General features: G+C 47.0%; 1 long non-coding RNA gene across 1 annotated transcript in view; it reads left to right on the top strand.

Annotated features, from left to right (window-relative positions):
• The window catches only part of LOC138265469 (uncharacterized), a 32,548-nt gene extending 24,083 nt beyond the window's left edge, over nt 1–8,465 (top strand). Inside the window, exon 2 of the long non-coding RNA XR_011199368.1 lies at nt 5,911–8,465. This is a non-coding gene — a long non-coding RNA (uncharacterized lncRNA). The remainder of the gene's footprint in view (nt 1–5,910) is intronic.
• The last annotated feature ends 7,770 nt before the right edge of the window (nt 8,466–16,235 follow it).

The following is a 16,235-nucleotide window of genomic DNA, read 5'->3' as shown; positions in this document are numbered from 1 at the left end:
AGCTGCGGATCTCTACTGTGTGTCTTCCAGCCGGCTCGACTTCTCCTGGCGCTGTCTGAATTCGGGTCTCTGTTTTCCGTGAACTACTGGAGTCCCCAACTGTTGGACTATAACAGAAGTGTCAGGTAAGGACGGGAGTTGAAAGATTCCTGTCTAAAAATAGGCCTGTGAGTATTGTACGGTTTCTATCGCTCTTTGCAAAGATCGACGTCAGTGGTAAGACTGACCTCAGTTGTCATTTAAGTATATAGGAAGCAAAAGGCATATTTGCCACTCATTTGGTGTATTCAAACCACTGATGTAAGATTTTTTTTTTTTAAATATACTAAAAGAATGCCAGCGTTCAGTTGTTTTATGAAATTGTGTTGTTGTCTTTGCAGTAGGGACTCCCGCCTGGAGGAAACATGCCCCGCTCCTCCGGCCGGGACTCCGAATTATGATATATATGTTAAATATGGCATAGGTCCGATTATTTGGTCTGATATATGGAGAAAAAGAACCAAAGGTAGTTCTGATTTACAATGGCCTATTCACAGGACATTTGATAAAGATAAATTAGACTATTTACAGGAACGTTTGTTTGTGACAAAAAGTAGACCAGGGATGTTTGATTCACTACGGACTTGGCAGAAAGAAGCAGACCAAAGACGTAGGAAGGCAGAGAAAGAATTACAGAGACATAAGACCAGGACGGTGACTGAAAAGGTATATGACTCTGACGTAGCTGAACATCAACAGAAAATTTTAGAACATGACCGAAGGCTTCACTTACAAACTGATAAGTGTTATCCTTCCAGATCAGTAGTGGATAAGCCACAAGAGGAAGACCCCCTTTTAAACGATATGTTAGATAAACCCCCGTTATATACTCCACTAATATATCCTACACTACATCCTCAACCTGCACCAGGTGATCCTATTGTGCCACCCCCGGTTGGATCTCAGGCAAATGCTCCGCCACCCACCACCACCCCTCCTGTCACCAGACCTATAGAGGATACACCCCGCCCGACTGTACCCACCCCTCGACTGGCCCCCGTTTGGCTCACCCCTGACTCCTGTTTAGACACCACACATACCCCCCGCCCCATGACCCCGCGAAAGCGCACCCTGCGCGGACATTTGTTCTCTAATTCACAAGAGGAAGATGTCATTGAAGAAATGACACAGAGGTGGATGACTAATTGGAATGACTATTGGGTCAGGGACATTGTCCACACTCTGAAACAATGGGATAGTTTAGTTCAGTTACATGCAGCCACCCTTATGTGCAACATTATAATACAAGAATATGAGGATGATGGTTCCTCAGCTCCCGCAGGACTGGTGGCCCTCCGAAAATGCGCCTCTACTGGGCTGCCGTTTGGTTCTGGTCTACATGATTATGGTGTTACTCTTCTTGTATATAGGGACCGCCTGTGGACATGTAGTCCTTCTGTAAAGGCATCCATGTTTCCCATGAGAGAGGTTCCGCCGGTTTGGCGAGAACCGGTGACGGGTGACGCTGGCCAAGTTATTACCGCAGGGCATTTTCAACAAATGTGGGTACACACCCCATGGAAAAGATCTGAAACATATACCCTAAAAGCCGCCTTACCTGACCCCCGTAAGAACCCTGCAGGATATTATAAAGAATTGCAACAAAATCTTGAATCATGTACTATGATGTTGTCCAATATTGACATGTTAATGGCACCAGTAGTCCCGCAGGAAGTATGGTCAAAAATACAGAAGCACGACCATGCTGAACTAGGGGGCACGTGGGACCAATTGCAAGCAGCAGAAAGAGACAGGGTTGGGGGAGCGAAACCAGACCCACTTATATTGGCTCTCCCACTGCGTATTTTGGATTTAATGAAGACCATACTTGCACCGCACAGGATAAATTGGGATAAATTGGCCACCTGTAAACAGAAAAAGGACGAGGGTGTTTCAGACTTTTATACAAGGTTTGAGGGTGTCTTTTCTGATTACAGCGGCCAAGACATGACTACTGAAGGGGGGATAAGACTCTTTGTTGACAAATTCGTGGACAATTTATTACCAGACATAAAGGGAAAATTGAAATTGTGTGAAAGTACGTGGCCAGTCTCTACTACCACTGGAATACTGACAATGGCCCAATATTATGAGAACAGGGAGATAGAAGAACAAGAAAAGAATGAGAAAAAAACGAAGGAGTTGAAAACAAAGGTGTTATTTCAGCAGGCCTACCCTCAGCCCCGTCAACAGCAGTCCAGATCAAGGTCACAAGGACCTCCCAATGACAGAAGGCAGTCCCAACGCCCTCCCCGTTCTTCCCTCTCCTACAATCAGTGCGCCTATTGCAAGCAGGAGGGCCACTGGAAGAATGACTGCCCCAATAAGGACAACTCTACAGGCCGCCCCATGCCCCCACTGCAACAGGACAACAGACCACGTGGTAGGTCTGGTCTTGCAGAGAGACCCCGCCAGCATGCCCCTTCACGGTCCCACAGTACCCTCCGCCCGAATTATTTTGATGCTTCATCCCAGCGTCAATATTTTAGTGATGACTATGATGCGTATGAAGGTCAGGGGTCCTCCTTTGACTAGGACAGCCTTCGACAGAGGGGGGTAGGACCAGTTTCTATTCCTGTTAGGCAGAATGGCCCTTACGTTGAGGTACAATTAGACGGTACTCCACATGATTTTTTGGTAGATACTGGGGCCACCAAAAGTTCTGTTAAACAGGAAGAGGTCCAAGGGGTCCCTCTGTCTGGCAATATTAACGTCTCTATAGGTTTTTCTGGTGTTCCGGTGGCTAACCCCGTCTCCCAGCCACTGCATGTTGCTATAGGTCCTTACACCATTAGCTCCCCTCTCATTCTTACTTCGGCCTGTAGTGAGAATTTATTGGGTTTGGACTTATTAAAGAAATTGTACGCCACCATTTATTGCTCTCCGGATGGAGTTCATGTCACTCTAGGTCCAAATATTTCCCGTCACAATTTTTGCCAAAACCACTTCCACCCGAACTTCGAGATTTGCCAGACATTTTATGGGCCAAACATAAGGACGATGTTGGATGTCTGGACCTACCACCGTATGTCATACGCTTGAAAGCCAATGCCAAATTGCCTCGACTTCCCCAATACAAATTATCCCAACACATTGAACAACAACTCAAAAATATTGTGACCCAGTTGATTGATTTGGGTGTCATTGAAGAAACGTGTGGTAATGATTGTAACAGTCCTGTCCTTCCTGTTCATAAAAAATTATCTGATGGCACCGCGTCTCCAGGACTCCGATTTGTTATTGATTTACGGGCGGTCAATAAGATTGTAATACCCCAGTTCCCTGTTGTTCCTGACATTACGACATTAACAATGATACCTGCCTCCGCTACTTGGTTCACTGTTATCGATCTTAAGAATGCATTCTTTAGCATTCCCATTCATCCAGATAGTAGACACATCTTTGGGTTTTCACTGGGTGGTCGCAGTTTCCGGTTCTGTCGCGCTCCACAAGGCTATACTGAATCGCCTAGCATTTTTAGCCAGGCCCTCAAGGGTCAATTAGATGCCCTTGTTTTTCCTTGCTCCTCGACGCTGGTTCAATATGTGGATGACCTTTTAATAGCATCCACTTCAGAACAAAATTGTAAAACAGATACTGTAGCCTTATTGAAACATCTAGCACACCATCACCATAAGGTCTCCCTCTCCAAATTGCAATATTGTAGACAGGAGGTTATATACCTAGGACACCTCCTGTCTAAGGAGGGACGTACGTTGACGGCTGAGAGAATACAAGCTATATGAGACATACCGGTTCCAAGGACACAGAGAGAGGTTAGGGCCTTTATAGGTATTACCTCCTTCTGTCGTCAATGGATTCCTAATTATTCTCTTTTGATAAAACCATTTTTGCAACTCACCCACAAAGATTGTCCTGAAAAGATTGAATGGAATGATGATTTTCAGTCTGGTTTTGATGAATTGAAAAATACACTCTGCATAGCACCTGTACTGGGTACACCTGATTATCGTAAAGATTTTCAGTTATATGTGAGCGAGAGAAATGGATGTTCACTATCAGTGTTAACCCAAGCGCATGGCGGCAAACAACGCCCCTGTGCTTATTTTTCGGCCCTACTGGATCCAGTGGCCCGTGCACTCCCGAGCTGTCTACGGGCAGTAGCCGCTGCAGCGGTCGCAGTGCGCCAGTCGGCTGGGATAGTCATGGATTCACCCCTCACCCTGTTGGTCCCACACACTGTTGACGCACTATTAAACAAAACAAAAACACAGCATCTTACTAATGCACGATTAACTACTTATGAACTGACACTTTTAGTTAGTCATATAACATTAAAAAGGTGCAACACGCTCAATCCTGCCACTTTATTGCCAATTACTGAAAAAACAGAAGATTCTTATGATGACATACATGATTGCATTCTCCGGACGGAGGATGAAACAAAAGGGAGAGTGGACTTACAGGACACTCCACTGAGAGACCCTGATGGCATATTATACGTAGATGGTTCATGCATCAAGCTACCCGATGGCACTACCTCTGCAGACTATGCAGTTACAACAGCTACCACTGTAGTTGAAACAGCTAGAATACCACATAATTCTGCTCAGGCCGCAGAATTAATAGCTCTAACACGAGCCTGTGAGTTAAGTAAAGGACTTAATGTGAATGTTTACACGGACAGTCAGTATGCATCTGGCGTAGCACTCAATTTTGGTCACTTGTGGGCAGAACGAGGATTCCTCACTTCACATGGGACACGTATTCAACATGGGACCCTTATAACTAAAACTTACTTTCTGCCCTGGCGTTGCCCAGAACAATGGCTATCATGAAGTGTAGTGCACACAAAAAGGTGACAGATGAAACTGGACAGGGCAACGCCCTAGCCGATCAGACAGCAAAAGATACAGCGTATGCAAAGACAGGACACATGTATGTGGTAGATAGTACAGAGAAGGTTCGCCCCATGAAATATTTGGGAACACGGTAGAGAGTGTCAGGAAGATACAGGATGAGGCAACTGAACTGGAGAGAAAGGAATGGGAAGAAGGGAAGGCCAAGTTAGATGAAAATACGCTGTGCTGGACAGATCTGTCACAGAGGGAAAGATGGATGTTACTCGATACATTAATTCTGCCAGTAGTGACTATGGCCCATGGTCCTGCACACGTTAGTGCGAAAAGCATTTGTGATTTGCTTGATCCGGTTTGGTCTAATAAAAATATCAGAAGAGTAGCTGACTAACTGGTTCAATCCTGCATGATTTGTTTACAACATAACATAGGGAAGGGTGCCTCAGTCCCCGCTGGGCATTTTTCCCCACCAACGTATCCCTTTGAAGTACTAAAAATGGATTATATTGAGATGGAAAGGTGTAACAACTTGAAATATGTCCTAGTTGTGGTCTGTATGTTTAGTAAGTGGGTAGAAGCTTACCCTACTAAAGATAATACTGCCCTTACCACCACAAAGGTACTTCTGAAGGAGTTCTTCCCACGGTTTGGGGTCCCAAGGTGTGTCTGGTCAGATAATGGGAGTCATTTTGTAGGGCAGGTGATGAAAAGGGTGTGTGAAGGGTTGGGACTCCGCCAGAAGTTTCATGCAGCTAACCACCCCCAGTCAGCAGGACTAGTTTAAAAATATAATGGCACACTTAAATTGAAGATGTCAAAAATATGCGCAGAACGCGGTATACGGTGGCCGGACGCGTTGCCCCTGGCTTTAATGTCTGTCAGGATGACGCCTCACTCTAGATCAGGGTTGTCACCCCATGAGATAGTGATGGGTAGGCCAGCAAATGTCTGGGGGGTCCCTCGACCTCACAAGTACTCAGAACAAGAACATCCTGTTTTGATGGACTATTTAAATGAACTCACTAATTCTTTGTGTTCTATTCACCAACAGGTGCGTGAAGCACTCCCATCTGTATCCACTGATCCAGGCCACAAGATACTATCTGGAGACTGGGTCCTCACAAAGAATTTCCAGTGGAAAAAGAGTCTCGAACCTCGATGGAAAGGTCCGCGACAAGTCCTCCTTGCTACTCGAACAGCAGTTAAGGTAGAGGGAGCTAAGAATTGGATAGATGCATCCCACTGTAAGAAAGTACCCCTATTCGTACCCTCTGATCAAATAAAAAGTGGTGACCACCCGATGACTGAGGACCATTTCAGCAACACTACGCGGAGTGATAAAAAAACAGAACGACAGTGCGCTGCAGGAGGTTCCCTCAGATTTTGGTCACACTGAACAATTGTTTCCTGACCATACCATACCACAATCCACAAGATACAATTTCCGCCCACGAAAATAAGAAAATGAACAATGAACTGATTGCTTGTCCCCTGTATTAAGTCTGACGATAGCTGCAGCGCCGTGATTTTGACTGTCGGGGCAGACCAGAGTGTGTCAATAGGACTGCTGGAATCACCCCACAGTGAAGCAACCACCAGTCACGGGCAGCACCTAGGTTGGACTGAACTGCTAGTGGGACAAGCAATAAAGAGAAATGGATGTTATACAAGAAGACAAGAGGAAAAAGAAGAAAATAAGTAATTTAAAAAGACTATTAGGCCCACGCATCGCTTGTCTCACCATAACAATACTATTTTTGATACTTCTGTCCTGCATTGGGTGGTAATACATGATTCTGACTCAGAGGTCTCACCAACTACGCCACTGCCTCCAGAACACAGCCATGTTTCCTTACCACCCCATGAGGAAGGACCACGTGAGGAATACGAAAACAATACCTTCATATCTATGTTACATCAACATCATCTCGCTGTAAACAGAACAAATTGTTGGATATGTGGCTTGCTACTGAGTTCCGTGTAAAGAAGGTTGCCATATATTCCATTCCCTTTTTTTTTTATGGCTCCTGCAGCGCCTGGTATGAACTATCAGCCATTTGGGCTACCTCAATGGATGCTACTAATTCCGGACTATTGGTCTCCCACCTATACCGGTTATGCTGGCCCACTGGAACGAGAGTTTATGGAACAAAGGAAGAAAAGTCAGAATATGCTGACCGACGAAATAGGTCTACTGACATATATTTTTTATCCTTTAATACCACACCCCGGATTGGCCGAAGATTTTTTGTAACACAGGTCAAGGCTCCACTTTGTTTTCAGAAAAGTGGTAATAGAAGTGTAGGTGCCAGTAACTGTAATGCTACAGTAATATTGAATGGAACTAATTGGCCTACCATGATACCATCACGAAACTCGTATTTTGTTTGTGGTAATAATGCCTACACCTCCTTGGTACCCACCTGGACCAGCACGTGTTACAATGCTTGGTTACTACCACTAACTTACACAGCTGGCCCTCAACACCACAGGACTCGGAGAGGGGTAATATCTGATACCTCTGCACAATAAGCATTGGACTACTTTAAAGGAGTCCTTCCATTTTGGGGCCCTATGATGAACAGTAGGGATATCAGACATCTCACACGAGTTGTGGAAGCAACAATAAATGAAACAGCAGGAGCTCTGAGTAACATCACTGCAGAGCTCGCTGCTGACCGCCTTGTTACTCTTCAAAACAGTATGGTTCTTGACATTATCTTGGCAGACTGTGGTGGAGTGTGTACTTTGATCGGATCGAGCTGCTGCATTTATATACCAGACAATGCCCCTTCAGTGTATAAAGCTATTCAAAGGTTGCATATGATAGCTTCCACAATACACCAAGACGAAGGAACATGGTCCTTGACCGACTGGTTTTGGGGCTTGATTTCCCAATGGGGCAGGAAGATACTAATATTCCTTTTTGTGCTTGCTGCTGTATTCCTCACCTGTTGTCTTTGTGTACAGTGCCTACCTGCTTTGTGCGGTTGCTGTATGGCATCCCTTGCCCCCTGGCCTGTTCGCCCTCCTCAATACACGGCTATGCTGTCCCTTGAGCAGGAGATAAAAGACCTTATGTCCATTAACATAGACACTGAATGACGTTCAAACTTGCCTCACAATGGCAAAAGGAGGGATTGAGATGTTGTACATAAAGTTAATCATACACCATAGCTGCTAGGCATCTGTTTATCTTTATTATGGTGCCATGTGCTCGACAAACCTCCTGAACTTTGATGATTGACCTTGTGCTCGCAATCTGCTTATCGCTTCCATATTACTTTTTCCAATTACAGTTCCGAGAATAGTCGTGCTTAATCAGTAACTGCCAGAACAAGTTTGTACAAGTCGTTGCCACCTCCTGCCAGCTGCATCTGTACCTTCTCCCACCACACGTGTATCCCTGAAGTATTCTGAAGACCGCAGAGGACCTTCAATACGATAGGGGTGGAGTTGTCCTCTGACTAAGCAGTTTTGTGTGTATATAAGGTTGGGAGCCCCAGAGTGAAGGGGCAGCCTCCATAGGATAGTCACTTGACTGTCCTGAGACTCTGTATTAGCTCGAGCTATAATCCATGTAATAAACTTCTCTTTATTCCTCCAGTTGGTGACTCCGCTTGATTTGTGTACTCTCTGCTAAATTGACCCTGAGGACATAAAGGGTGTCCCTCCACCGCTGGGAAGGAGACCCCGGGTGAGGGTCAAATCTTTCCTGGTTCCTCACTGTGAATGAGATAATGAATCTGCTGTATCATTGCCCACTCCTGGCATGCATTTTGTACTAACAACAATGTTCAATTGCTAACAGCCCAACATAACCTTCCTCAACAAATGTAGAGCTTTCAGATCCAGTGCCCTTTGTCAGTTCACCAAAGGGCACTGGAAAGGGCACTAAAGGCATGTTGTTCACATTGTACATCACCGTCCTGTTAGCTAAAACCCCTCCCCACACTGTCAAGACCACCAACAATGGATAAAATTCCAAGAAGGCAATGCTCCTCTCCTGCTGCAATCAGTGTGGCGGCCACCACTCTGCACACCACCTTCCAACCCAGAACAGGCCAAAACCATGTGCACCTGCCACATCTGAGAAGATCTGCACCTGCCAAACTGTGTTTATCCTCCAGAAACAACATTGACACTCCTTTGAATTCTTCCAAAAACGTACTCCAGATACATAAATCCACTTGCACTGCCAAAGAAATACACACTTTGTAGTGGGGTAACACTGCCCACTACATAGCCATGCCCAACCTCCTGCAAAACGTTTGGCCACCCCTCACCACTCTACACGCGAAATCCAAGAACCCCAGCAACTTTTGCACTTTCCTCAACTCCAATCTCCTTTCCCCAATCACCTCGTCCAAAAACTGCAGGATCTTGTGCACTTTCCCACAGGGCAAACTCACCACAAATACTTCCTTGTCAAGCTCAATGCCCAAAAATGTCAACACCTTACTGCGGCCTTCCGTCTTTTCTGGGGCTAAGAGAACTCCCAGTTCTTCTGCCAACTGTTCAAAATGTCTCAGAGCCCTGGGACAATTGTCCAACTCCTGCCTGTCTACAAACAGAAAATCATCCAGGTGATGTGACATATTCTGGTGCCCTCTCATCTTCGTAAACACCCATTGCAGAAAGGTGCTGAAAGACTCAAACAAAGCACATGAAATGACACAGCCCAAAGGCCACACTCTGTCCACACAGATGACAACTACAAATTGCATGCCTTACAATGGAAGATCCTCTTAATGTATGGACAAGAGCCAAAAAGATGATTTGCTATGACATTTTGACTGCAGCGCCCCAATGCCGCACTATCTCACCAATTATACTGCATCCCTCACTGACGCATTCACCACTTTAGTGTTTTCTGTGGCAATGAAACCGTACACTGAGGCTCCCTCTGGCAATGACAAATGGTTTATCATCCTGAACTCCTCATCCACTTTCTTAAGCACCACCCCTTACAGGGAGATGATCAAGACAGATAGGGTCCAATCATAGAAAGAGCCTACGATTCTCTCCTCCTCCACTTCCTTTCTCAATTTTGCTGCCACCACCTCCAGTGTTTCCTTTGCTGACCGTAACTTTTCCACCCTCCTACATCCCCTTGGGCCACCAGAAAACAATCCTTAAAACCCCATTCAAATCTGAAGGCCCCCTCCCTGTCCAGGTAGATTGTGAGCCATGGGAGCAAGCCCTTAACCTTAACTGGCGTTAGAGTCCTTTGGCACGGTCAGACCCTGATGTCCCCTCCCACTGGATGCCATGCACTGTTACGCGGGTCTGGGCAGGGTGAACCACTGCATGATGGGGTGACTCCTCCCACATTTGGAACATTCATGCTTAAACTTGCATGTGTATCTGGAGCAGAAACCTTTAATAAAGTTCTAACATTACCCAACACTGAGTCCCATACTTTTTGGCACATTCCCCGCCTCCTGTTTTGGGGACGGGGCTGAAAGGCCAATATGTGACTGGAAGGCTGCTAGCCGTACAAGTAGAAAACGTTGGCTGCGTCAATGACATCCACTGCAGCCATAATTCAGAATCCACATCCCCCATGGCGTTTCCGCGTTAATACTGACTCGAGTCCTGAATTTCTCATCATAACCGAGCCATGCATAGCCCCCAAAATGCATCTGCAACTTTCTAATAATATCCATATATTAGAATAGCACACTTTCTCTGTCCACCATAAATATTGGTGTAAATTAAAAAGGCTGACTTCCACTTTTCCATGTAAATGGGCACTCTGGGCTGCCGCACTAGCTCCCACTCTTCTTCCTTAGACCCCTGCTTAGCTTGAATGTCCCTATGAAATAACTTGAAGATATCCACATACTCATGCTTCCAGATCCTATTCTTCATCTTGTCAGACAAGTGGGGCTCCAGGGGCATTGCCAAGCCTATGTATGGAAGACTATTTTATGGACCTCCCCCTCCTTTGTCTGTCATTCATCTGAACCCCCTTTTCTTCCTTGCCTGGGTCTCTCACCACCTCCTTGTGCAACGTCCGCATCCGTAGTGCCTCTGTCGCTTTCTCTCCCACTCCCTCACTGATCCCATTCCCTACCCCCAGCAACTTACAGGCCTTTGAACCTGTCCCCAATTACTTTGTGTCTCATACCGACCACCATTCTTTATTACCTGAAGGTAATCCACCACCGACCCATCTGTCCTTGCGACATCCGCCGCTTGACGCAGGCACTTTTCCAGCGGTGCCTCCCTTATTCGCTCTTGCTCTCTGAAAGACACCAACTGTACTTTCAGTTGCCTCACCTTTCCCATCCTTCTGTGGCGCTTGTTCCCCCATTTCCTCCTCATCACGCAGTTCACCTTCTTCCCGCTAATTACTGCCTTCCTCGTTATCCAATTTCAAATTAACCTCTTCTGTGCCCACATCACACACAGCTCGTCTCGCCACTCCTTCTCCCAGGCATCTCTCAATCCAGCATATTGTGCCGCTCCATGTGTGTTCCGAGGGACCAAGGCTGCAGCGTAGCGAGGGCCGCCACAGACCCCCCACCTTTTCAGGCCAACATCCAGGGGCTGTCTTGCACCCTGTCAGCATCGCCAACTGATAGCCAATCTCTCCTGTTGGCATTGACGATCCCTCACTCACCAGGCTGCACCACCCTGTCAGGCCCCCTGCACCACCGGCCCCTCTAGCCGCACCAGCTTCCACAGTACCTGACTCCTCTTGCAACCCCTCTGGCATCCATAGCCAATGACCCACCCCAGACCCCCTGGGCCTGTCTCTGACACCCTGCACGCCCTTCACTTGCTTCATTAGGTATCCCTGTTCCAGCGCAGCCTCTCTTTCCTTGCATTGGCGCTCCCACATCTCCTCTGTATCCTCAAAAGCTGGTGCTGCTCCATTATCTTTGCCTCCAAATCTACCCCTTACCACACTGATTGCTGCTCTGGTCCCAGCCCGACCAGCCTCTGTGCTGCCTCAACTCCAGCAACTGTGCTTGTCCTGGGCCCCCCACTCCTGCCTCATCCAACTGCCTGGTCTGGGGCACTCCCCACTTCCTCTTCCAGGAGTTATGTCAGCCCTATCCCCTCCTGTGCATGCCTGGCAGTCAAATCCAAAGGCATATCACCCCCTGCAGGCCCCGCTGTGCTGCCTGATTTCTCAGAGCCTGGCGGCACGTGACTACTCCCATTGCCCCGCCCCCTCCCCTTGACTCAGGCCTGGTAGCGGCCCAGCGCCTGCCGCGTGCTCCACTTTTGCGGGGATGCTGTGCTTCCCGCCTGGTGCACTTCTCTTTGCCGCCACAGGCGGCATGCAGGGTCCTCGCCCCCCCTTCACTTGTGACCTCCCCCGCATCTCATCCATCTCATGAATTTCCCCAGGGGGAGACTGGCTGCACATGTAGTTCCCGCCACCAGGTCCCTTCATTGTGGTTCACTAAGGAATGTATCGATGCTTTGCGGCTGTAACTGTGGGCACACTCACACACCGGTGATCAGATTCACCTGATAGACTGAGCAATAGCCGACAAGGTACAAGACCACACACCCGCCAAGGTGAAACTAGATGCACATCAAGCCTGGAGGCTGTGTTTTTAGAACGGTTGTGCAACAAGTCACACATTCCCAATTTCCTCTAAGGTTTAATGAGAGCAAGCAATACCTATATTTTCAATATTTCTGAAGATATTTCAAATATGACGAATGTCAATGTTGATTTTTTTTTATGCCATAGTGCCATAGCGGGTGCCCCTGATTGTGCTTTCAGTGTGTCGTTAAAAGCGGGCAGTTAAGTAAGTAATGAGCACACATCTTTCGAATTTTAAAAAAGCAAGATATGCAGCTTCTGTAGAAATGTCAGCAAGTATGTTTTTTCACCTCGTGTGAGAATACTGCCACCTTGTGGACAGCACCTTAACTTGTGCTTGGCAAATACTTTCCAAGCGAGCATTCGTGATTTAACTTTTTACAAAAATGTAAGCACGGTTTTTCCCATGCATGCCAATAGGCCGGATTCAGGCGGGAGATGGCCTGAGAATTCCTAGGTTCAGAGGGGGCCGCTCCGCCTCCATGCACTTTGCAGGGGGACCCCCCCTCAGGTTCCGTCATCTCACTGCCTGTTCCAGGTAGGCTTCCCTCTGCCCCCAGGCTTCCGACCTCTGTGACATCACCATCCCAGCCACCCCCCATCCTACCCTAGCTCAGGACGGAAGCACCACACGACTCCGGGTGGAGGTAAAGGCCGCAGTTTACTGATATTTTTTAGCATGTTAGAACCATGAACATGGAAGCATCACAATAGTAATCGGCCCTTTAATGTCACAGTTCTCACAGAGTTGTAAAATTATACGCATCCACAAACATCTCATGTTTGTTATTCCTGAGGTTACATCCTCAGTGACAAAGCCATAAATCAACATTTTCCCTCCTTACTTGCATTTGTCATACATCATCTTTTTTATCCTGGACCATCGTGCTGGTTCATTGTTTCCTTTGTGGCGCAGGTCGAGGCTTCCCTTGCTACCAATGTGCAGCATGCAAGCCTTTCTCCGGCCGTGCCATGCCCTGGCTGCAAGTGCTGTGCTTGTGTTGCCCTTCTCCCTTGTACTCATTTGCTGCCCTTTGGAGTCCCTGCCGTGAGGCATCCCATGAACTACCATGCAGGCAACCCTTTGCCCTCTACTCACTATGCCACTGGATTCAAGCTAGCCTGGCTGATGAAGGGTGAAACCCTGAAACCGGTCCCAGGATGCTTGTTTCCAGTCCAGGGAGGACCTGGCCTGGCAGTTTGGGCTGGACTGTTCCCATGAGGAACAGGGTCAAGACTGATTTGCATATGGCTAGGTCTAAACTGGGGTGGCATGGGGAGCAAAAGAACGATGGATTAAACCCAGATCTGTGACTGGGGGTGAATGGTTGATTGGTTCCACATTCCGTCCATCATTTGTGTTTTGCTTTGCTTTTGCCGCCATAAGTGTGCCGGGTATGCCCAGACGTGGGTCACGTTCTCACTATGCCACTGGATTCAAGCTAGCCTGGCTGATGAAGGGTGAAACCCTGAAACCGGTCGGTCCCAGGATGCTTGTTTCCGGTCCAGGGAGGACCTGGCCTGGCAGTTCAGGCTGGACTGTTCCCATGAGGAACAGGGTCAAGACTGATTTGCATATGGCTAGGACCTAACTGGGGTGGCATGGTGAGCAAAAGAACAATGGATTAAACCCAGATCTGTGACTGGGGGTGAATGTTGTTTTGCTTTGCTCTACCAGTCTAAAATGGCACAGAGCCTCCCACCCAAGCCTGAACATGTAAACTTTGGTATGAGTAGCCTACAAGCTTCAGGGCCCCTGCTACATTAAGAAAGAACATATCCATACCAACCCTTGAGAGGTGGACCTGATCCTTTGCATAATAGCCTGGCATCCTCAAATTGATGAATACATGTCTAACAAACTCCCATACCATGCCCTTGCAGAACTTGCTCATAGCTATGTTCAGATTCTTCCTGGATTTCTAAACAACACTGTGGCCCTTGGCGCCCTGACACTCAAACCGGGCAATGATTGCTGGCAATAGTATGTCCACAGGCTGTACTAATCTAGCTAGCGCCACCAGATCAGCTTTCATGTTGGCCAAGAGCATCCGCCTGCTCAAAGTCGTCAGGTCGTTGCCCCCTAGATTTATTACCATGGCATCTGGTGGTCCTCCCATATCCAGCTTAGCCATTACCAGTAGCAAAATCTGCTGCTATTTCATCCCAAGCCTACCCAGCCAGACCAGGTTCGTGTTCTTTAGCCATATTCCCTTGAATTGCTTCAGTAGGCCGACTCATTTCTGGGCCCTTGTGATGTATGACTGCCTTTTAGATCTGGCATCCTTGGCGTGGATTACCCCCTAAATGTTTGCCTTGGACCCTTTTGTTTGCTGTCTTCTTTTTAGCTGGCTTTAGGACTCTGCACACTTTACCACTGCTAATCAGTGCAAAAGTGCTTGTGCTCTCTCCTAAAAACATGGTAAGATTGACTTAGACCCAATTGGCATATTTAATTTACATGTAGGTCTGTAGGAAGGTGGCACTACCTGTGCCGGGCCTGTAAACTAAAAGCTACTAGTGGACGTGCAGCACTGATTGTGCCACCTACTTAAGTAGCACTTTAAACATGTCTCAGGCCTGCCTTTGCAGACTGTGTGCAGATTTAAACCTCCATCAAGATTTAGCAAAATAAACTTTTTACTAGGTCCAAACCATCCTTTTTTAATACATATACATCACCCCTAGGGTAGGCCCAGGAGAGCCCACATGGCAAGGTGCAATGTATTCAAAAAGTTGGACATGTACTTTTAAGTTTTACTCATTCTGGTAGTGAAAAACTCTTAAATTAATTTTTCACTACTGCAAACCCTAGGCCTCACATAGGAAAACACTAGAGTTACTTTATTACTGTTAGACCTGGCAGCTTTTTGGCATGTCTCCCCTGTCTTTTTGCTTGCTGACCTCCTATTTTTATGGGTAACTGGACTCTGTTTTTGCTAGTTTATTGTCTCTGCGCACTTTACCACTACTGATCAGTGCTAAAGTGAAAGTGCTTCCTAGGTAAATTATACTGTTGATTGGTTTATCCATAATTGGCATATTGGATTTACTAGTAAGTCCCTAGTAAAGTGCACCATAGTGCCAAGGGCCTGTAACTTAAATGCTACTAGTGGGCCTGCAGCAATGATTGTGCCACACACATAAGTAGACCTGTAAACATGGCTCAGACCTGCCACTGCAGTGTCTGTATGTGCAGTTTTAAACTGCCAATTCAACCTGGAAAGTGTGCCCACTTACCAGGCCCAAACCTTTCCTTTTGGTACCTGTAAGGCACCCCTAAAGTTGGCGCTGGGTAGCCCCACGGGCGGGGTGCAGTGTATTTAAAAGGTAGGACATGTACTGGTGTGTTTTACATGTCCTAACAGTGAAATACTGTCTAATTCTGGCTTCACTGTTGCAAGGCCTATCGCCCTCATAGGTAAATACGGGGGCTACCTTTAAATAACTTTAAAGCACAGATTCCCTTTGAGGGCAGATAGAAATATGGAGTTTGGGGTCTCTGAACTCACAATTTAAAAATACATCTTTTAGTGAAGTTGGTTTTCAGATTGAGTTTGAAAATGCCACTTTAGAAAGTAGGCATTTTCTTGCTTAAACCATTCTGTGACTCTGCCTGTTTGGGGATTCCCCGTCTGGGTCAGTTTGACAGTTGGGCTGTTCACACCTCTTATCTAGTCAGTGATACAAAGGGCGTGGGGGTGTAGCCTTCATATCTTGATGAACCATCTGAACTAGAGAGGAGGGAGGAGTGGTCACTTACACCTGAAAGGGCTGTGCCTGCCCTCACACAATGCAGTTTCCAA

Source organism: Pleurodeles waltl, chromosome 11 (assembly GCF_031143425.1).
Source record: "Pleurodeles waltl isolate 20211129_DDA chromosome 11, aPleWal1.hap1.20221129, whole genome shotgun sequence".
Classification (NCBI taxonomy): domain Eukaryota; kingdom Metazoa; phylum Chordata; class Amphibia; order Caudata; family Salamandridae; genus Pleurodeles; species Pleurodeles waltl.
The sequence above is the reverse complement of the archived record's forward strand: the minus strand, read 5'-3'. Positions and strand labels throughout refer to the sequence as shown.